The following is a 20,369-nucleotide window of genomic DNA, read 5'->3' on the forward strand; positions in this document are numbered from 1 at the left end:
TACAAACATTGCAAATCAACTGTACCAAGAATGAGCATCGATTAATGACATGTGGCTGGCTGTAGTGATCACACCAGGAGTATATGTCAGGTCACCAACATCTGCAAAATGAATTGCCAGAGTGAACAGTAAGTGGGCATAGAAGTTGAAAATATCAGCGTGCCATTGCCACACAAATTAAAACAAATGTCATTGAAATGAAGTAACACTGTCCTACCTGTGTATCATTGGAAGTATTGTCAGATCACATATGTTCTGTTGTCCTCATCCTCATCCTCTGCCTCCTCATCCTCACTGTCCTCAGGGTCTACTGCTGCCACATGGGCATCTCTAGCCTCCTCCTCCTGCACGAATGGGACATGGCATCTGAGGGCCAGGTTATGCAACATGCAGCATGCCACTACTATCTGGCAGACCTTCTGTGGTGAGTAGCACATGGATCCACCTGTTAGATGGAGGCACCGGAACCTGGCCAAAGGTCTTTTCAATTATCATTCTGGTTTGCCCATGTGCCTCATTATAACGTTTTTCTGCCCTTGTGCTGGCATTCCTCACAGGGGTCAGCAGCCATGATAGATTTGGGTAACCAGAGTCACCTGCAAATACTGAGGGAGAATATTTAGCCACATACCATGGCCCACACTATAGCCATACACCAACATATACTGGGTGGGAACCAGGGCTCACCTATTAGCCACACCCTGTGCCTCTGTAGTTGGCCCATCACATTTCGGATGCTGCTATTCCTTAGGCCAAAGGCATCATGCACCAACCCAGGATACTTAGCACTGATGTGGGAGATGTACTGGTCCTCCAAGCACACCATCTGCACCTTCATAGAGTGGAAACTCTTACAATTCTTGAACACCTGTTCATTCTAGCAGGGGGGACAAATGCAATATGTGTTCCATCAATCGCCCCATTTTGGCCTTCACTTTGGCCAAATCTTCCACCTGGGGAAAACAACGTAGCTGCACATGTGTTTTATCAGGGCAGACAACACTCTGGTCAGCACTACTGAGAACATTGGCTGTGACATTCCTGCTGCCAAACCCACTGTCACTTGGAAAGAACCACTTGCCATGAAATGGAGTACAGATAGCACTTCCACAAGAGCGGGGATCCCAGTGGGGTGACCAATAGCAGATATCAGTTCAGGCTCCAATTGGGCACACAGCTTTGTGATTGTGGCCCTGTCAAATCTATTGGTGAGAATAATGTGCCTGTCCTCCAGTGTTGCCAAGTCCACCAGGGGTCTGTACATGGGGTATGTCTCCATCTCCTATTCGTCCACAGCGGGAGGAATCTAAGGGATACAAGACTAAGGATCCAGTCACAAACTGAACAATGGAACTACAATATAACTTTGCATCCTGTAAACATGTAATGGGTCATTGTGATTTGTCCAGTATGTGCTAATATCTCCTGTGATGCAGCATTATTCCAGGGCCTGCCTCCCCCCACCCTGAAATAGCGTCTGCCTGTCCTGTGTGTAGGGACAGGTGAAAGTGAGGTAATTCTGCTGACGTTGTGCTCCGTTGCACACCGTTGCGGGAGGTGGGCGGGAACGGCTGTGCAACTCCTCATTGGCTAACATTGGGCCCTATGCATTACAGTGGCCAATTGTGAGCTACGCCGGGGGTGACGGTATGCTCTGCCGAGGACGTGACCGCCACTTTCTATCCGATTCCTCACTTGTTAGCTGACCTTCCATAGGAGAGGACCTACACTGCATGTGCTGCTGTGACCTGTGTCTGGAGCCTACCATGGCCCGTGTGACCGGGTAAAGGGCCCTAGCCTTCACTTCGGAGCAGTTGGAGAGACTGGTGGATGGGGTCCTACCCCAGTATGGACTGCTGTATGGGCCTCCAGGCCAATAGGTGAGTACACTGTGAGCACGATGCATGTGGCATGAATGCATGGAGTTGTTTCTGTGAAGGCCTCGTGTAAGGGGGGTGGGTGGATGTCCTCTTGGTGGCGTACAGCTTGTGTGCTGCGCCATGTGTGTGTAAATGGTGATGTGAAGGGGTATGGTGGGCCATATGTGCAACAGGCCGGATTGTTTGTCTAATTCTATTTTCCCGTGTGTATTGCCTCTGCAGGTCAGCGCCCTTCAAAAGAAGGGTATATGGGGTGCCATCGCCAAGGAGGTGTGGACCTTGGGGTTCTATGGCAGGCGGAGCACCGACTGTCGCAAAAGGTGAGAGGTCCTGAGACGCTGGGCACGGAAGACGGCAGAGGCCCAGTTGGGGATAGCCTCCCAAAGAGGAAGGGGTTCCCGTCGAACCCTGACCCCCCTGATGGCCTGCATACTGGTGATGGCCTATCCTGAGCTGGAATGGTTGGTGAGGGCATCACTGCAGCCACAAGGGAGTGAGTACAGTGCCCATCATTACAACTTAGGCATAGTAGGGTGGTATCCGGGTGGGGGATGTGTGTCAGTGGGTGCCCCGAGGCCAGACCTGACATTGCAACATAGGTCTCCTGGTGGCTAGAGTTCAGAATGGAAAATCTTGCTACCTAGCTTGTAGGTATCCACTACTTGTCAGGGCTCCGTGGATCCCAGGTGTGCTACATTTGGCAGTGTGTGCCCCTCCCCATGCCTTGGTGGCTAACTATTTCTTATGTAGTGCAATGCATCTTGCAGAGGCCTGTTTTCTGTGTGTGAGGGTGCTGTGTACACCAAAGGTGGTGTTGGTGCAGCAATTGACCAAGTGTATCCTTTGTCTCTTCCTCCCCTTTTTGGTTTGTCATCCTGTCCTTATGTGCATTAGCATTATCTAGCGGAGGAGCAGAGGCACCGGCGACAAAGGGAACTGCATCCCACAGGGCCCAGGAGGCAGAGTCCACCGACGGTGAGGACACCAGTGGGACAGATGGCGAGGGAAGCACAACGACGGAGACTGGAGGGGGCAGTTCTGACACAGATACCTCTTCCGATGGAAGCTCCCTGGTGGTGGTGGACACTTCTGTGACTACCCCAGCGACAGGTACAGCCGCCACCCCTTGTACCAGCACCACCCTCCCATCAGCCCCTCAGCGAGTTGCCTGTGTCTGCTCACCCAAGAGGGTGGGCATCTCCTTCGCCACAGGCACCGCAGACCCTGCCCCAGTTAGCTCTGCTGCCATGAGTGAGGAGGTTATTGACCCCCTGAGATCCATCTGTGTAGGGCAGTCAACCATTGTGAATGCCATCCAGGGGCTGGCAGCCCAGATGCAACAATCTAATGCATTCCTGGAGGGCATTCACACTGGATTGGCGGCCTAACAGAGATTGATTCAGGCTCTGGCCTCCTCTCTGATGGCAGCCATTGTCCCTACTTTTACCGTCCCCTCTCCAACTTCCACTGCCCAGTCCCATTCCCCTCAACCCCAACCTATCCCAAGCACACATACAGACGAGCATGCACAAAAGACAACACCTAAAAGTGTCACAGCAAACACAAGCACCACACTTCATCAGACAGGCACTCACAGAAACACCATCCAGTTGCAGACACAACATTCACTATTTCCACTGTCCCCCCTGGCTCCCCCTCCACCACTCCCTCACAGTCACGTCTACACTCACACCTGCATGCACTATATCATCATCCACTACCACCATCATCACCACACCAAGCAGAACACACACCTCTCTGGCAGACACCTCCACAACAGCCATGCACATGTCCCGTGTGTCCTCTCCAACTGTGTCTGCCCCCCTCCTAAAGTACACAAACACAAGCACTCAGGCACCCAACAGCCATCTACCTCACAACAGCATACAGCATACAGCCCATGCACCTGCACCCAAAAGCAGCAGACACCTCCAACAACCACTCATCCTCCACTCCCATTCCTTCTCCCTCTTCCCGCCCCAATTCCCCTTAAAAACTGTTCCTATCCACCATTGACCTCTTCCCTACCACTCCTTCCCCGTCCTGCATGTATGGGCAGGGTATCACGAACCCAGCCAAGCATCTCAGCCACACAGTCCACGGGCCCAGTCCTAACTGCACTCACTTGTGGTGGAAAGGGTTCCAGACACATGTACTGAAGGGGAAGGAGCATGCACCAGCCAGCCGAAAGGGGAGGGATACTGCCACAGATGGAAAGAAGGGCAAGGAGCCTGCACCTGCCACCCTAAAGGCCAAGGAGCCTGCCCCAGCAGGCAGGAGGAGCAAGAAGTCTGCCCCAGCAGGCAGGAAGAGCAAGGAGCCTGCACCAGCAAGCAGGAAGAGCAAGGAGCCTGCACAAGCAGACAGGAAAAGCAAGGTGCCTGGACCAGGAACTTTGAAGGAGCCCCCACCACCAACGATGGTTGTGCATCCGTCCGAGGGTGCAGGGGATGGGCAGGAGCCTCCCCCCACCAGCAGCACCACCACTGTATAGCCCTCCGAGGTTGCACGGGATGTGCAGGAGCCTCCCCCCACCAGCACCACCACCACTGTGCAGCCGTCCGAGGTTGCACGGGATGTGCAGGAGCCTCCCCCCACCAGCACCACCACCACTGTGCAACCGTATGAGGTTGCAGGGGATTGGCAGGAGCCCCCCATCAGCAGCACCACCCCTGTGCAGCCGTCACTACCTGCGGACGGTATGAAATCCAGCCTCCATGGGCTGCTGTGTGGCCTATGCACTCCAGACCCAGTGGGGAAGACACCCATTCAAGAAACTGTGACCTTGCACTCCCCAGGATCAAACACAGGCATGTTGGGCCCTCCAGAACCAGTGGGTAAGACACCCACATGAGAGACTGTGGCCCATCACTCCCCAGGATCAAGCACAGGGCACGTTGCCCCCTCTAGAACCAGTGGTCTTGTTACATCTCCCGGCTGAGGTTCCCCCCGACCACTGCCCCGCTGAGGGACCTGCCTAATTACCATCTGCTGCCCCTGCAGTGTTCTCTCTGTGTTGAAGCAGGTAACATGTGTGCCCTTGGACTTTGGCCTGTGGTCATGTGGGGAAAGCAAATTGAGGACTGGCCTGTGTCCCTTTTTCTGTAAATATGTAGATATCTATTATCTTGCCTAACTTATTATTTCTACTGTGTTGATCTTATTACAAACACTTTGGTGAAATTGGTTTGTCTTTGCATTATTCAGCCGAGTTACAGGGTCAAATTGTTTTTTTTAATGCATATGGTTGTGTTTATGGTGTGTGTGTGGGGGGTATGTGTTGTGCGTGTGTGTCAATATCTTTTTCCTTTCCTCCTCCCTTGTGTGCTAGGCAGCTGTACTCAGCATCGTCGTCATCGCCTGTGTTGGTGTTCGTGGTCGAGCAGAATGTAGAATATCATCGGAAAAACATGCAGTTCTGGTTACAGTGTGGCGTGGTTCTTCCCTGTGTCTCCAATGGTGAGTCCTTTCACTTTTGAGCTCAGTTTCCACCAGGCTTTTGATGTTGTTGGTACCGCCCCGGAAAAGGTGGCGGTTTGCAAGGTCTTAATATGGTGGGCGGAACACTGACTTCTGCCTGGCTGTAGGCGGCTACCGCCGTGGTGGCTGTTGTTTCTGCCCTGGCGGTCGGTGTGGTACATTGGCTGTCTTTCGGAGATCTTTCCACCATGGTCATAATTTGGTGGTACTTACTGCAGGCCTGTTGGTGGTATTATCGCCACTTTATCACTGACCGCCAGGGTTGTAATGAGGGCCTTTATGTCCGTTCTCTGCCACTTGATTTAATAGTGCAATGGTGTCATTTTCTCAAGATTCTTTTGTCTCTGATGCCACAAGAATATCATCTCTGTATTGCACAGGACTGAGTTACAGGGCATTGTTAAAGATTCTAGATTATTTTCCAAGATCTGATTAAAAATAGAAGGATTAGGTATAACCTTGTGGGATGCAACACAATGATAATATTTTCTCTCAAAATACAAAGGAATAAAGCTACTGACTGTCTTTATGTAATGGAATCAATAAGAAAGCCTGACAAAGATAAATCACTGTAAACCATTCTACTGCACAGTGAATCTGATGAAATATGGTGGCTGGATTCGGTACCAAAGGACAACATGGGATAACAATATAATTCACTTTTCCCAAATCTTGCACAATCCTGAATTTGCCATTTGGCTTTTGCAATCCCATAATCCGTGAGTCGCAGGGACTCCAGGTTATTTCTTTTAGGATCCCTTTTCAAAGCATATCCTCTATTATTGGTGTTATTCCTGCTATCACTTCAGGAGACGTGGTATGGTGGAGATCTTGGGAAAATCGCTTATGGTTTTATGTTTATTTTTACTGGCTCCACTCCTTCAATTAGGTCAACATTATTTCCAGTGAATTCCCCGCTTTTGGATTCACTGTTTCTTTTAAATCAGGGGGCAAATATTTTGCTGTCATCATTGGATAGCCCCCTATTGTCTCTTGTTGAGGACTTTTAAAATCCACATTCTTATCATGTCTTTGGAATTCGAAACCTCATGGTGTACAGTAGATGGTGCAATTTACTCTTGCACAACAAATATTTCCCCAGAAAGTTTGCAGGACTTGAATCACAAACAGCAAATTATGTTTTTCTTCAAATGAACCTATCTTTACAGAGATCGCTTTTCAAATTGTGTTTGACATATGCCTATTTCTGACTCCTACAACTTGGATCTCTTTTCCCAAGAGGAGTAGGTCTGATACTTCAACTGCTCTCACAGTGGAATGGGTTGTTCCAGTGTCAATAAGAAATGACTCTCGGCGGCCATTGACCTCACCTTCCACAAATAGTCCACTCTGGTGTACCTCTACGACTGCACCTAGCATGTATTTTACCTTCCCTGTCAGGCACCATCATTGTGACATGCCTGAGTCTGAATCTTCATCATTAGACATAGGAACTTGTGGAACTGCATTCTGATTTGCATCTGCATCACATTTTAATTAATTTTTGGCAACTGATCTTAACTTAACCTCATGTGGTTTACATCTGGTTGAACCACAGGTGCTTGTGGAATTGGGAACCATTTGAGTCTGGTTTTGTGTTGGTACTTGTACATATTCCATAGAAGCATTTTGCATTTGGAATTGATTTCCTTCCTGCATCTGATTATTCTTGTGTCTATCTGCAGTAAGCCTGCATTCACACTTCCAATGGCCAACCCTGGTACAAAAATAACAATTGACATTTTCTTCATCGTTGCAACATCAACACCTGTACTTGATCAATGGGAACACCTCTACCTTGCAGTACAATCATTCCTCCTTGAACACCTTGCATTCCTGCTTGAAAACCACCCAACTGCATTCCATTCAAATCATTCACATTCTGTACTGCACCACGATTTCCTACAAACAACTGATTTTGAATCTCCCTGTGTGCAAATTTTGTCTGTGCCAACATAAACTTTTCTTTAATTCTATGCTGCTTCATCTTCTGCTCAGCACTGCACTATTGTGCATATTTCAAAATCTCATCCAAATAACTTGTCTGCTAACCAATCACATTCTGCTGTATGTGCTGACTAATCTCAGGTCTCAGACCAAGCACCAACTGTGAAATGAAAAATTGCATATCTGCTGGATCAAGATGTGTACATCCCTATGCTGCTGAAATGCTTTTATCAATCCCTCATAAAATTAATGCACAGACACCTTAACATCCTGCTGAACTTGTTTTATTCTCAAATAATCCAAATCTTTACGGGGAACTCTACTTTTCAAAATATTATCACTTCATTATACTTAGTCATTAGAAGAGGCAAAGACGCAGTTGTGTGACGATCTCTTCCCAGTTATGCATATGGCCATTGAACAGCAATCACATGTCCTGCCCACAAGCCACTTGGAACCACAATGTCAAAGAGCGTATTCAATTCAACATACAATACCTTCGAAATTTTGACATATGTCTTGACCTGTTTGTACCATTGCATAGGACTTTCCCTCAGCTTTGCAAAAATATTCCTAAATGATGCAATGTCTCCCCTACTCCAAGAGACATGCACATAACCTCCACCTTGTCTCTCTCTCAAAGAATAAGCAGTAGTTCCTACATCCCTTTCAGTATAGGTAGTTTGTTTTCTTTTCACCACAGCCTCCTCTTCCTGTTTCTTTTTCTTTTCATGCTTTTTTGGCCATTTGTATTCCCATTTCTCAAATTCACTCCATCTTCATATGCATTTTATTAGTTCAGGAATATGTAATCTCAATCCTGAAGAACGCATGATCTCAATGGATTCATCATCAGTATTTGCCCTAAAGCTTTTCTGCAAAGGGATACTCTTTGAAATATCGACATCATATTTCCATGCTTATTCTGTTAATTTGTCTTATACTGTACAGTTGCAGTTCTCGTAATTTATTTTTTATAAATAAATAAATTATTTTTCTTGATAATGATTCATGTGATCGAGATCTAAAGAACCTCTAATTATTTCTTGCAATTCAACTTTAAATATTGGAACACATAATGGTCTCTCCTTTTCTGAGACTGGACTAGTATTTGGACTTAAACAGTGTTGGAAAATGGGTTATTGGTAAGTGCAGGTATGTCCAGTTAGGTCTCAATAAATTAACCCCAACTCAACCCTTGGTAGCTTGGCAACGAGCGACAAGGCTTAACTTAGGAGACATATGTGTAAAGCATTCAAAAATCTCAAAACAGTAAATAAGTAAAACGCCAAACACCATAAGAATCCAACACCAATATATAAAAATAGATTATATTTTATCTTTAAAATGACACCAAAAAGATGAAAATTGGATAAGGGGAACCAGAGATAAAGAATTAATGCTTTTTAGTGCTTAGAAACGAATGGTGCCAATCTGGTCATCTGGCCACACCTCGACCAGGCCAAAGTCAAAGTTTGAAGCTGACCGCGATAGAGCCCTGTTTGGCTACAGTTCACGGGAGACCTCGGTCAAAAGTTTACCTTCAGACTTAGTCGTTTTCTTGAAGATTTTCCACAGCGGGATCAAGTTGCCACTCCAATCTGACCTCCTGGAACTCTTCCTCAGATACGTGTTGCAGTAGCCCCCAGAGGAGATTTTTACCTTCGGACTTCGTTGTTTTTTTGAGATGCTAATCCTTCAACCGGTGCAAACCTGAATCTTGATCCGACAGCCCTGGAGCCCTCTTCGGATCCACAGTCTGGGAGGTCCTGGTCTACTTCCTACGTTCAGGCTTAGTCAATTTTTCTGAGATTTTCTTCACTGGGACGAACCTGCAAGTCAGGCCAGGTCGAGGTTGAGGCAAGCCGGCTAGAGTTGCTGCGACGGGACAGTCCCTTTATGGAGATTTTTTCCAAAAGTTCTCCAAATTTCTCCAAACTTCTGGATCTTCTTCCAGATGTTCCTTGAAAGTTATTTTGAGGTCCATAGCTCACCCCAAGTTTACAGAAGCTCTGAGATGCTCCTTGAGGGTGTGGACTACAACTCCCAGAAAGCACCTGGTACAAACTTTTTTTTGGCCCCTGGATGGTGGTCAGCTGGTCAGTTTCTTCAGGAGTTGGTGCAGGGGACTCTGGGTAGCAAGTTTTCACCTATAGCAAACAGGGAGTCCCTCCTTGAACCAGTTGAAGCCAGGCAAAATCCTGCTTTTGGTGAAGCCCAAGTGTGCAGCTAGTGTAGACCTCTAGAGCGCAGTGTCCAGGTGCAGGTCAGGGGTCCAGCAGGGCAGTCCTTCTTCTTCTGTAGTTCTTCCTAGTTGGAATCTGGTTTGGATCTGAGGTGTGGGAACAGATCTGCCAGTTTTATCCTTGCTCCTGGGTGAAAAACAGGGGGGTCCTGGTTCTCCAATCAGGTACAGGGTTCTTCCTCCTGTGATGACCACTTCCTGGGAAGTGTGGTAAAAATCAATCCCAGGGAGTAACATTGCTCAAAACTCAATCATGGCTGAAAGTGATTTTGGAGGTTAGATCTGGCTGAGCCCACCCACTGGTGTGGCCAAAAATCTTAAACACACCCTTTTCCTGTTCTCTCCTAATCTAATCAGGGGGGCATCTAATTGTCTGGGATTGCAGGATTTGAGGGAGGTGCTGGGTTGCTCCAAATGTCCTTCCCTGCCTTTGAAGACCAATTTGGCAGCCCTCCCCCTTCCTGCTTTCCCATCTGCTGAGGGAAGATCTCCCCCCCCCCCAGGCACATCTCTTTGTGTTCAGCCAGGCCACTTCACACCTCATCAAGGCAGCCTGGCCAGGCTGCCAGAAGCTGGCCAATCAGAACAAAGCAGCAAAATACTGCAGGGCTGAAGTTGGCAACTTTTCAGGTAAAGTTTAAAACTCTTTACCTGAACAAGTTATATTAAATCCAACAATTGTAGGTTGTGGGATTTATTATAACAATGCATTTGATAGCACATGTAAGGTATCTGTTACCTAAGGGGACTTTATAAATTAAAATAAAATCTCCCCATTATATCCTATGGAGGCCATTCACTACAATGAGGGGGAAAACAAATCTGGTGGTTTTACCTCACCAGGGCTTATAAAACTATTCTTATAAGGTCCCTGATTGTAGGTACACGGCACCCAGCCCTAGGGGCACATAGGGCACACCTTAGAGGTGACTTATATGTAAAAATATGGCGTTTAAGACTTTGGAACTACTTTTAATTCCAATGTTGAATTTGCATGTAACTTTAATTTGGAAGCAGCCAGCAAGGTAAGCCTGCCTTTAACATGTCACTGGGCACCTCAGCAGTGAACCTCTGGGTGCACAACCTATGCTGGGGTCCCTAAACCTACATGCCCTACCATATACTAGGGACTTATAGGTAGGTTCACTTCACCAATTTTAATTAGCCTAATTTGCATGCTGATTTTACACAGAGCACAGGCTCTGGGACTGGTTAGTAGTACCTAGAGCACCATCAGAGTCATGAAAACACCAGCAAAAAGTGAAAAATGGGGGCAAAAAGTCAGGGGGCCTCTGCAATCAGCCCTGTTTTCTCACACACTGATACTGGGTATTTCTGTATCCTCAACGCTCACACACGTTCTGACAGTCTCTTCAAAAAAGGGGGAAATAATCCACTTTCTAGTGGATTCTTTTCACTTGGTACTGTTTGTGTTATGAAGACAAATCATCTTCCTTCTATTAATGCTTGAATAGTTTGTGGGGCTGTCCACACCACAATCTGAGAATTGTGCGATGTTGGGATAAACCCATGTACTGGAATACCTCCAGTGGCTTCTTAAACTTTTATAGCTTATGTGCAAATAACCTGCGCAGGCGCTGATTGGGTTGAGACCAATTCAGTCATTTGTGCTGGAGTTGTAATTAATGAAGCAGTAGCATCCATGAGATTCCCAGCCTGAGCACTGGTGCTGGAACACTTGCAATTGCTTGTTGAGCTACATGCTGTGTAATAACAGGCTGGGCAACAATCTGTTGCACTAGTACTGGGTGTGGTACAATTGGTTGAGTTTATCCTGGCTGTGCAATTGCAGGAGTTATTGCCTGCACAGGACTAGTAACTTGTGAAACCGCTGGATCCATAGCAATTGTCACATTATTTGTCAGCTGTGCTCCAACACTGGATATGGGACCCACATAAAATGTTGGATGCGTGCTAATAATTCATCTAAAATATCATCACATGAGTCAATATCAGTATTGGATATTATTTAATCTTTCATTTCTTTGTCCTCTTTATTTTTTTCTCTTTAGACTTTTCAATTTCTTCAGTCTTTATACTTTTTCATTAGTAAGAACAGGATGTAATCTAGCACCATCTACTATACTGTTTCTCCATTTTTGACATTGATAGCCCCAAATTACGTCTGCAAAATTTCTCATTACATTTTTTGCTTGTTTTTGGTACCTCTCTATATTTCGAGCCATTTTCTCCCAAGCACTAAGTGCTTTGAACTGTATAGACACAAGAGGTGACTTCATTTCATGGGAGTTTTTTCATAATTTGTCAAGGATTCTTAAATTAATGTTCCCCATCTAGGAAAACTCAATGCACCCTCTGTGTCAGTGATCCTGCACCATTGGCAAAGCCAAACACATGTATGTAACCTTTCATCAATCATCATGTGATATGCTAGCATTCCATCAGGAGGTGCTTCCTCATCCTCCCTTATTGGAATCACAATATCACATTAGACTCCTAAGAGCTAAGCAATTTCATGATTATAAATAATTTTCAACAGAATCAGCAATCAAAATTTCAGTGACACACTTGTTTTAAAATTGTTCTCAAAATCATTTTCTTCAAATCACAATACAGTTCCACAATTCAATCATCCAATCTCAGCGTACCTCTTGACGTAATTCAACCAATCACAGAATGGCTTTAAACCAACCGATCAATACCAGCATGGCACAATATGATGCAGCAACTCGCTCCTTGCAGAAGCTCACCCTCCTTTACAATGTCTTTGTACAATACAAAAAGCTTCAATTCTAATAACTAAACAACATAAAATAACATCAATCTTGGTCTGCTTCTCCTAAAGAAAAATACAGTGCAATCAGTAAAAGGAACAAGGTTTTATTCCTTCCAATGCTTTTATCATTTCAGACTTTTCCACTCACAATGATGAGTTCTCGATCTGTGGGAAAATCACTTCATCAGTGTTGTATCACCTTTGTGCATTAGGTTTTGCAAACACCAATCAATCATACCTATCTAACTGTGTAGTTGACAATGCTGTTGTGAGTTCCCTTTACCACCCATAATATTGAGCAGCCTTATTTGAGCTCTCGGCCTAGAGAATGTGACTTTAACATGCATACACTTTTTATTTGTTTTATTCATTTTATTCATTTTATTACATCTTACCGCAGCTCACATTTTAGCTTGTTTTTTATATTTTATCTGCTGCCTTTCTGAGAATGCATAGTTGTTCATGTTTTGCATTTATCAGTCTCATGCATGCATTTCACTCTGTGGCCTGCTGAAAGCTGTCATGTTTTGTGCATGACAGTTTACCTAGTATTGTCACTCCAAGAGTTATGAAGTCAACTCTCAACCTTAGAAATATTCCTCAGGCATGTTCTTAGAACACAACATGGTTTGATATATAAAAACAACATAGGCCTAAGGAGTGCAGTGGGCATTCCAGCCATGGCCATGCCAATTTATTGGCAACTTCACTGATCCTGGACTTGTCTTTCCAGACAACCCAGAGGATTTCCAGCGGACAACAGGCAGACCTTTGCCTGTCTTTCAGGTATGTGGTCGGGACTCTTCCGTAGACCGGGACAGGCAAAAGGGTTGATGCCACTATGGTCTCAGGTTTAGACATTAGGGTGTAGGTAGGGATCACTAAATTTTATGATTAGATCAGAATGGTGGGACTGTTTATATTTTTTACTCTAATTGTCACAGTCATCACTGCATCATGTTTCATCTGTCGCAGCTCATGCGTTTTATTAGTGGATGCAATTGCTTCAATAAATGCATTTGAACTTATCTTGCATCTTATTGTCTGCCTATCATATGTGAGACTTTGTATAACTAAGAGAAAGGGGTATGATCTGTCCGCCACTACTTCCCTGAGGAGTCAGAGTGTCATGTTTCTAGGCTGCCAAAAATCACCTTTACTTTCTAGGTTTGGGTGAAGTGCTACTAGCTAGCTGACAAAGTCAGGCCGACAGCTTCCAGTCGGTGTGAGACTGACTCAGTCACTTATACTCGGTGATGCTGCAGCACTAAACTGCACAGTCTTGCACCCAAGGTAAGAGTCCTGCAACAATGTCTCATGACTCCATGTCTCTTAACAGACAAGAAAACCATATTTCTTATATCTCAATCTCACTACTTCTTAGTATGATAACCTTTTATCTCTTCTTTGAGAAACACATATAACATTTCAAATGCAATTCAAAACATAAACAATTCTCAATGTAACCCACATTAATCACTGCAATTTCAGTGCATCACCCTATTGATACTCACACTCAGTGATTCACCAGCTCTTCAGCTGCTATCTGCAACTGCTTCAGAAACTGCACTCCATCAGTCTTCGCAATCAGGTTCTGAACAAGTGGGCTTTTGTCTAATTTGGACACATATAATTATTGCTGCTTCTTTTCCCTCGTCATTTACCTCTGCCACTAACTTTTTGGGAGAATCCTAAAATTTAATAAAGTCTCAACAACTCTTGGGTCACTCAATTGTGGATCTTTGAAATGAGCTATTGTTATTATAATTTTAGCAAACTTTCATTCTCAGAAGTCATTAATAAGAGTTGTGATATAATTTTTAAAAGCTTTAATAATCACTAGTTCTCAGATCTTTTTCTTTATCTTTATTAATTAAGCATAAGCATAGCATAAAGCTTTCCCATATATCTAACTCTAAACTATATTTCTAAATCCGGAAAATTCATCGGAACTAAGTAACTCCTAAATGGTTTTCTTGTAAAGAGTGCTCAGCAACAGAGAACCTTCTGAGTTAAAAGTACCAAGAAATAAAATATAAAATAGGAAAAAGCAACAAGCATCTGAGAGTCTGTCAAGCCAATGAAGCTGTGCAGTAGTGAAAATGATAAGAATGTGCCAGCCAAGGAAGCAAGAGAGAATATCTCTGCAGTGAGCTATGAGCAACAAGCAGATACTGAGTGGGGTTGGTAGCCTGCTTATCATGATGTGTCATGGGAACCTCCCCTTTCCCTGGGACATTGTTATACAAAGTACAATGATACAAATGTTTAAACAATTTCACAGATAAGTCTACAATCATCCAATGAGAAGACAAGAAAATCATGAGACAGGAACAGTTTCCGTCGAGATGGTAAGTTCTAACAAAGAGTCTTTTACACAAAAGAAACATTCAACCACAATTTTGACAACTTTGCTACACTCAATGGTTTTCGCATCCTTCTGGTTTTTGAAAGATACAACATCATATGCATTTTATGGGCAAGCCACTTGTGTCATTTTCCTTCTGAGACATCTCCACACTAGAAGCCTATTAATAAAGAAGTAAGTTATTAAGATTATTTAAGCAAGTAGAGATTCCAATGCAGGTCAAGAAGTTAAAAATAATAGAAAATATAACTTTTCTTTGTTAGCGTAGGACGTTTGTGTTTTGTGAGTTGTGTAGAAGTCATAAAAGAATTATTTCAGCTGAGCTATAGTGGTTTGGAATTTGCTAGCTTCAGCAAGTTAAACAAGTGCATGCGTGCAGTTTAGGAAGGACAATTCATATTAAAAACCTAGGGCCAGATGTAGGTACAAAAAAATTAGCGACTCGCAATTTGCGAGTATGTGCGACTCGCAAATTGCGTGTCGCTAATAGGAATGCAGGTACAATGTCCGTGTACAATTTGCGACTCGCACCCGGAGTCGCAACGCAGATAGCGAGTCCGCTGTTTGCGAGGTCGCTTTTTGCGACCGCGCATAAAACGAACTGGCAATTTGCGAGTGGGTGTCGCAAATTGCAAGTACCATGTAAATTGATTGCAGGTGCTGCAGAACACTCCAGAAACCACTCCAGAACACTCTGGAAACACTTCCTGGCACATGATGATGACATCACAGCCAGAAAGTTTACAAATACACCTGGGAGGAGGGAGGACCACATCCATTTTAAACTGCTGAACTGCAAACTGGAGGAACAGCAGCTACAATGGCTGAAACACCTAGAAAACGAAAACTAAAATTCTCTGAGAAGGAGCTGGAGGTACTGACAGAAGAATGCTGTCAGCACTATGATGAACTATTCGGAAAGGCAGCCCTCAATGTGCCAGAAGCCACCAAAAAACAACTCTGGCAGGAGATCCAAGAAAAAGTGAACTCCCTGGGGGTGAGCCACAGGAGTGTGGAAGAGATAAAAAAAAGGTGGTATGACCTCCGCTCCCGGACCAAGGAGAGGGTGGCAGAAAGGCTCCGGGAGATGAGAGGCACAGGAGGGCGACCATCATTCGTACCACCACCCACATCCCTGGAAGAAAGGGTGGAGGAGACCCTGGAGCAGGAGGCAGTGTCAGGATTTGGAGATCTGGACACCTCTGAGCCCACTACATCAACCGGTGAGTACCATGTGATATGCCCGTACCCCTATCAATGCCATACCCCCACCCACCATGTACACAGGGGCATGCTCAACCAAGATAGCTCCATTTCAGGGTAGCAAACACCAGAATGATGCATTATGGGAAATGTAGTCAAGTAGGCAGTTCATAGGCAAAAGTTTATTAGGAAGTGTGCAACAGATAGTAGACACTGACAATCTGTTCCCCATGTCCCACAGGTCTCCCACAAGACACCACCACAAGCCACAGCAGCCAGCCCCATGAGGACAGCACAGGAGCTGCCACCACTCCCACCTGCACGACCAACACCATCCCTGTGATGTCCACACCTGCTGTAAATGTGTTTCAGGAGGCTGCGCCAGCAACAGGCAGGAGTGCCACAGTAGAGCACACAGGGCATCCACCACTGCGCAGGCAACGCTGGTACAGGAAAGCAGGGCTGCAGGCTGCGTCCGGCCGTCCATCTACCACCAACAGCGAGGCACAGCTGCTCCGTGGTCAGCGCCTGCAAAACAATATATTAGGGCGGATTAGTGGTGTGCTGCACCGCTTTGTCAGAAACAACGAGGCCAGCATGCAGCAGCTAAATTCCCGAATAGACGTGATTGCCACAAACACTGGGGACCTAGCCCTGTCCATGAGGGATCTGGTGGCAGGACTACTGGCACAGGGCGAGGGTGGGCGGCGCAGAGACCGTCAGCTGCTACAGAGGCTTGACAAGATGGCCACATCAATTGGCAGACTGGCTGTTAACACCACTGGCCTGTCGAGAAGGACAGTTGGCCTCCAAGTAGAAATGGGCCATTTTGCAGGGGATGTGGCTAGAGGCCTGGGCCGGATCGCACACGTGATTGACTTAATGGAGGCACGGCATCTGTCCAGGGGCACAGGGGACACACCCCAGGACAGCGAGGAGGGCTCTACAGTGAGCAGTGTCTCTGCCAGTGACACTAGGGTGCTCCGGAGTGGGAGTACCAGGCAGAGCATTGCAGAACCACCAGGGACCAGCCAGGCTGGCAGAGGCCGCTGTAGGACATAGACAAAACCCTGTCCCTGATGTTGGGGCACATGACAGCAATGTGCCCCATGCATGGTTTGCATTTAGATGACCATGAACAGTTAGTATTTGTAAATAGTTGTATTTCTGCACATATTAAATAGTTTTTTTGTTCCACTTGACAAATGGAGTTTTTGGTCAGTAGGTGAGTATGGTTGAAGTTGACACGTACCTTCCAAAGTATTGGTTTGCGATGTGTTCCCGTCTCAGTCTGCCTTGATTAGCTATACTCCGATCCCCATGATGGCGATGTGGTTGCTCTTGCTCTTCATCCTCAGGATCTGGGTCTGCAGGGGTGAGAGGTAGCCCACGTCGGGTGGCAATATTGTGCAGGATGGCGCATGCGACAACAATTTTGAATGCTGTAATGGGGGTATACTGGAGGGCACCTCCACTGCGGTGGAGGCATCTGAATCTTGCTTTCAGTAATCCGAAGGTGCGTTCAATCAGGTTCCTGGTCCTCTTATGTGCACTGTTGTATCGCCTCTCTGAATCATTGCTGGGTGTTAAGAACGGAGTCACTATCCATGGCCGTAGAGCATATGCACTGTCACCTGTTGGGCACAAACATTACACTGTTAGAAATTCCTGGTTGGTGTGCACAGTGACCTGTGTGTATGTCTGCAAGGTGCATGCAGCTCTACCTAGGAGGTATCCGTCTCCAAACTCCCCACGTTCCAGGCGTTGGTGTATCCCACTGTGCCTAAAAATGTAGGAGTCATGGGTACTGCCTGGAAATTTTGCAACAATGTCAGTGATGACATAATGGGCGTCACAAACAACCTGAATATTGAGTGAGTGGGTACACTTTCTGTTGCAGAACAGATGTTCCAGGTTTGCAGGGGGGCATATTTGAATATGTTTCCCATCTACACATCCTATGACATGGGGAAAGTTGGCAATCCGGTAAAAGTCCAGCTTGGTGCTGTTAATTTCTGCCTCATTCCTGGGTAGGTATATGAAGAGAGACATGTGTGTGTGAGTATGGCATCTAGGAAGGCCCTGAGGAACCTTGACACTGCACTTTGAGATACCCCACCTGCCACAGCAATGACCCCCTGATAGCTCCCTGAGGCCAAGAGGTGCAGTGAGCATAGCACTTGCACATGCGTAGGGATGGCGCAGCCGCGTAGAGTCTGGTGTTCTAGCTGTGGTTTTAGAAATTCAATTAATTCTAGTATGGCTGCGCTGCTAAGGTGGTATTTATCGTATATCTCTTCCTCAGTTTGCTGGAAAAGAGTCTGCCTTGTTCTATAAATCTTCTCCTGTCTGTGGCTCCTCCTCCTCCTCTGCTGGGCTGCGTGGACTCTCCTCCTCACTGCTATCAGGTATATCTCCGCCATCTTGAGTAACCCAGATGCCTTCTGGGTCTCCTTTTATACTTTGGTAATGATTACCACCTGCTCTGAGTTAGTGGTAAATGGGACATGCAAACTGGGCTTTTTGCGACTAGCAAAACTTTGCTACATCTGGCCCTTAGTGTTTAGTTAGGCCCACAATTCATTCATATTGATCATTAATTAAATTATTTTATTTTATTAAAATCTCCAGCAACTTTGATCCAACTTCGATCCAGCCAAAGAAATTACCTTTATGCCCATGTTTCATATTAATTTAGTCTGATTGCTGGGAAAGGCCTCAGCTCCCCTGAATTTTCACCTCTCCAGGTGGTTACCTCTGTCTAGGAAAGGAAAGGGGTTTCTTCACAGCATCTGCAGTCATGACAATGTGACCTCCTTTATCTCCACCACAACTATGTTCCTTCTTGTGTGAGAGATGATACTGCTGGCTTTTAAAAGGTACTTATGTGGATGGAATAATGTGGTTGGAATAAAGAAGCAGAGAAAATGTGCAGTCCAAGCTAAACTGACAACAAGCTGCAGTGTAGAAGTTTGTCTAAGGAACCTGCAAGGGAAAACACCAACAAGGAGTGCAAATCTGAGGAGAAGCAGCATTCAATTCAAGCAAAGGATAGTCTCTATTGCATTCTGCTCATTTGAAATGCTTCATATTATTGTTTACATAATTGGCAGACATTTGCAACAATACATTGTGCAGGCTTTCAGATTGGACCACAGTGAGCGCTGATGTATTGCACAATAATAGGTTGGTATTTCTGTCTCCTCTTATGAGAGAGCACCATTTGATCACCACAGGACTGGAAGAAAGAATCAAAAACATATTTTGGGTGTAGCATTGCAAGGTCAATGGAAGAGGAAATCTTGCTCTATCATTTGCATTCTCCCCCCCACAGGTTTGGGTAAATCTTTCCTGCCATACCAGTCAAATGTTTTACCTTGAGAACTGTGGCTTTATTTAGAGTTTATCAGATGGTATACTCCAATAAAACATGAAGGATATAAAGTTTCCTGCATTACTAGCACTATAGGCTATAATGCATTTATAATATTGTGAACGGGACATCTGCCAAGTTTCTATGGTGAGGCAAGGCTATATGCAGAAGCTACAAGGTTCTCTCAAAGTCAGATACACTGTTTTTGAGCTTAAGCCTTCAGTTTTGGTGCCAAATGTCCTAGGCACAGGAATGCTCTATTTTGTAGCCAGTGATGTCACATACCCACTGTGATGACGTAGGGCTGATTTTGAGTATGGGGGCTGGCCCACTGGTTAACAAGCCAGCAGAGGCTTGAACTCCACTTTTCTGGTGGATAAATGTGAAGACATTCTGAACTTTTTCTCAAACGTTGGTGTTTCCCGTGCATTCTGGGTAAGGCAAAAATGGTTAGTTTGACAAGTTGCAATGCAGGTTTGACTCTGCGGCAGTCAGGCTACCAAGGGTAGAGCAATAGCCATTTCTGCACTGCCACAGAAGTGACTGGCACAGTAGGTGCTTCAGTCCAGAGGTGGCATTTAACTTCCAATCCCAGGGTGTACTTTTCACACAATATACAAGGGTTGGTTAGGAATAACCCACTTTAATTATGTTTAATGGGGACTAGCAAGGGTAAAGTGCAAGAATTTAAATACCAACAAAAAAGGATCCAGTAAAAGGTTAAAAATGTGGGTTGAGCACACAGAAAAGGCATGTTTCCCACAATAGATATCTAAAGCAGAGCACCCATGCATAAGGCCTGTGAGTGTTTTATGAAAGGGACACACTGATCTTTGGGGACCAAATATCTATTTAGAAGTTTTTACTTGAAGGCAACATATATCTAGAAATTGGAAAGCTGATGTTTGGGAACAAACGGGTCTTGTTTCCAAATTAAATATATGAAAACATGAGATTTACAGTGTGCCAACTAACTACAAAGCAGAGAAGTTTTGTGCAAGAATGGCAGTATGATAGAGCTCATGAGCAAGATGTGATAAGAGGTACAATGGGTACTGCATTTAAAGGGGCTACCTTGGTAGTAGGAGGAAAGAAAAGTGGAGGACGGTTGCACG

This window comes from Pleurodeles waltl, chromosome 7, assembly GCF_031143425.1.
Source record: "Pleurodeles waltl isolate 20211129_DDA chromosome 7, aPleWal1.hap1.20221129, whole genome shotgun sequence".
Taxonomy (NCBI): domain Eukaryota; kingdom Metazoa; phylum Chordata; class Amphibia; order Caudata; family Salamandridae; genus Pleurodeles; species Pleurodeles waltl.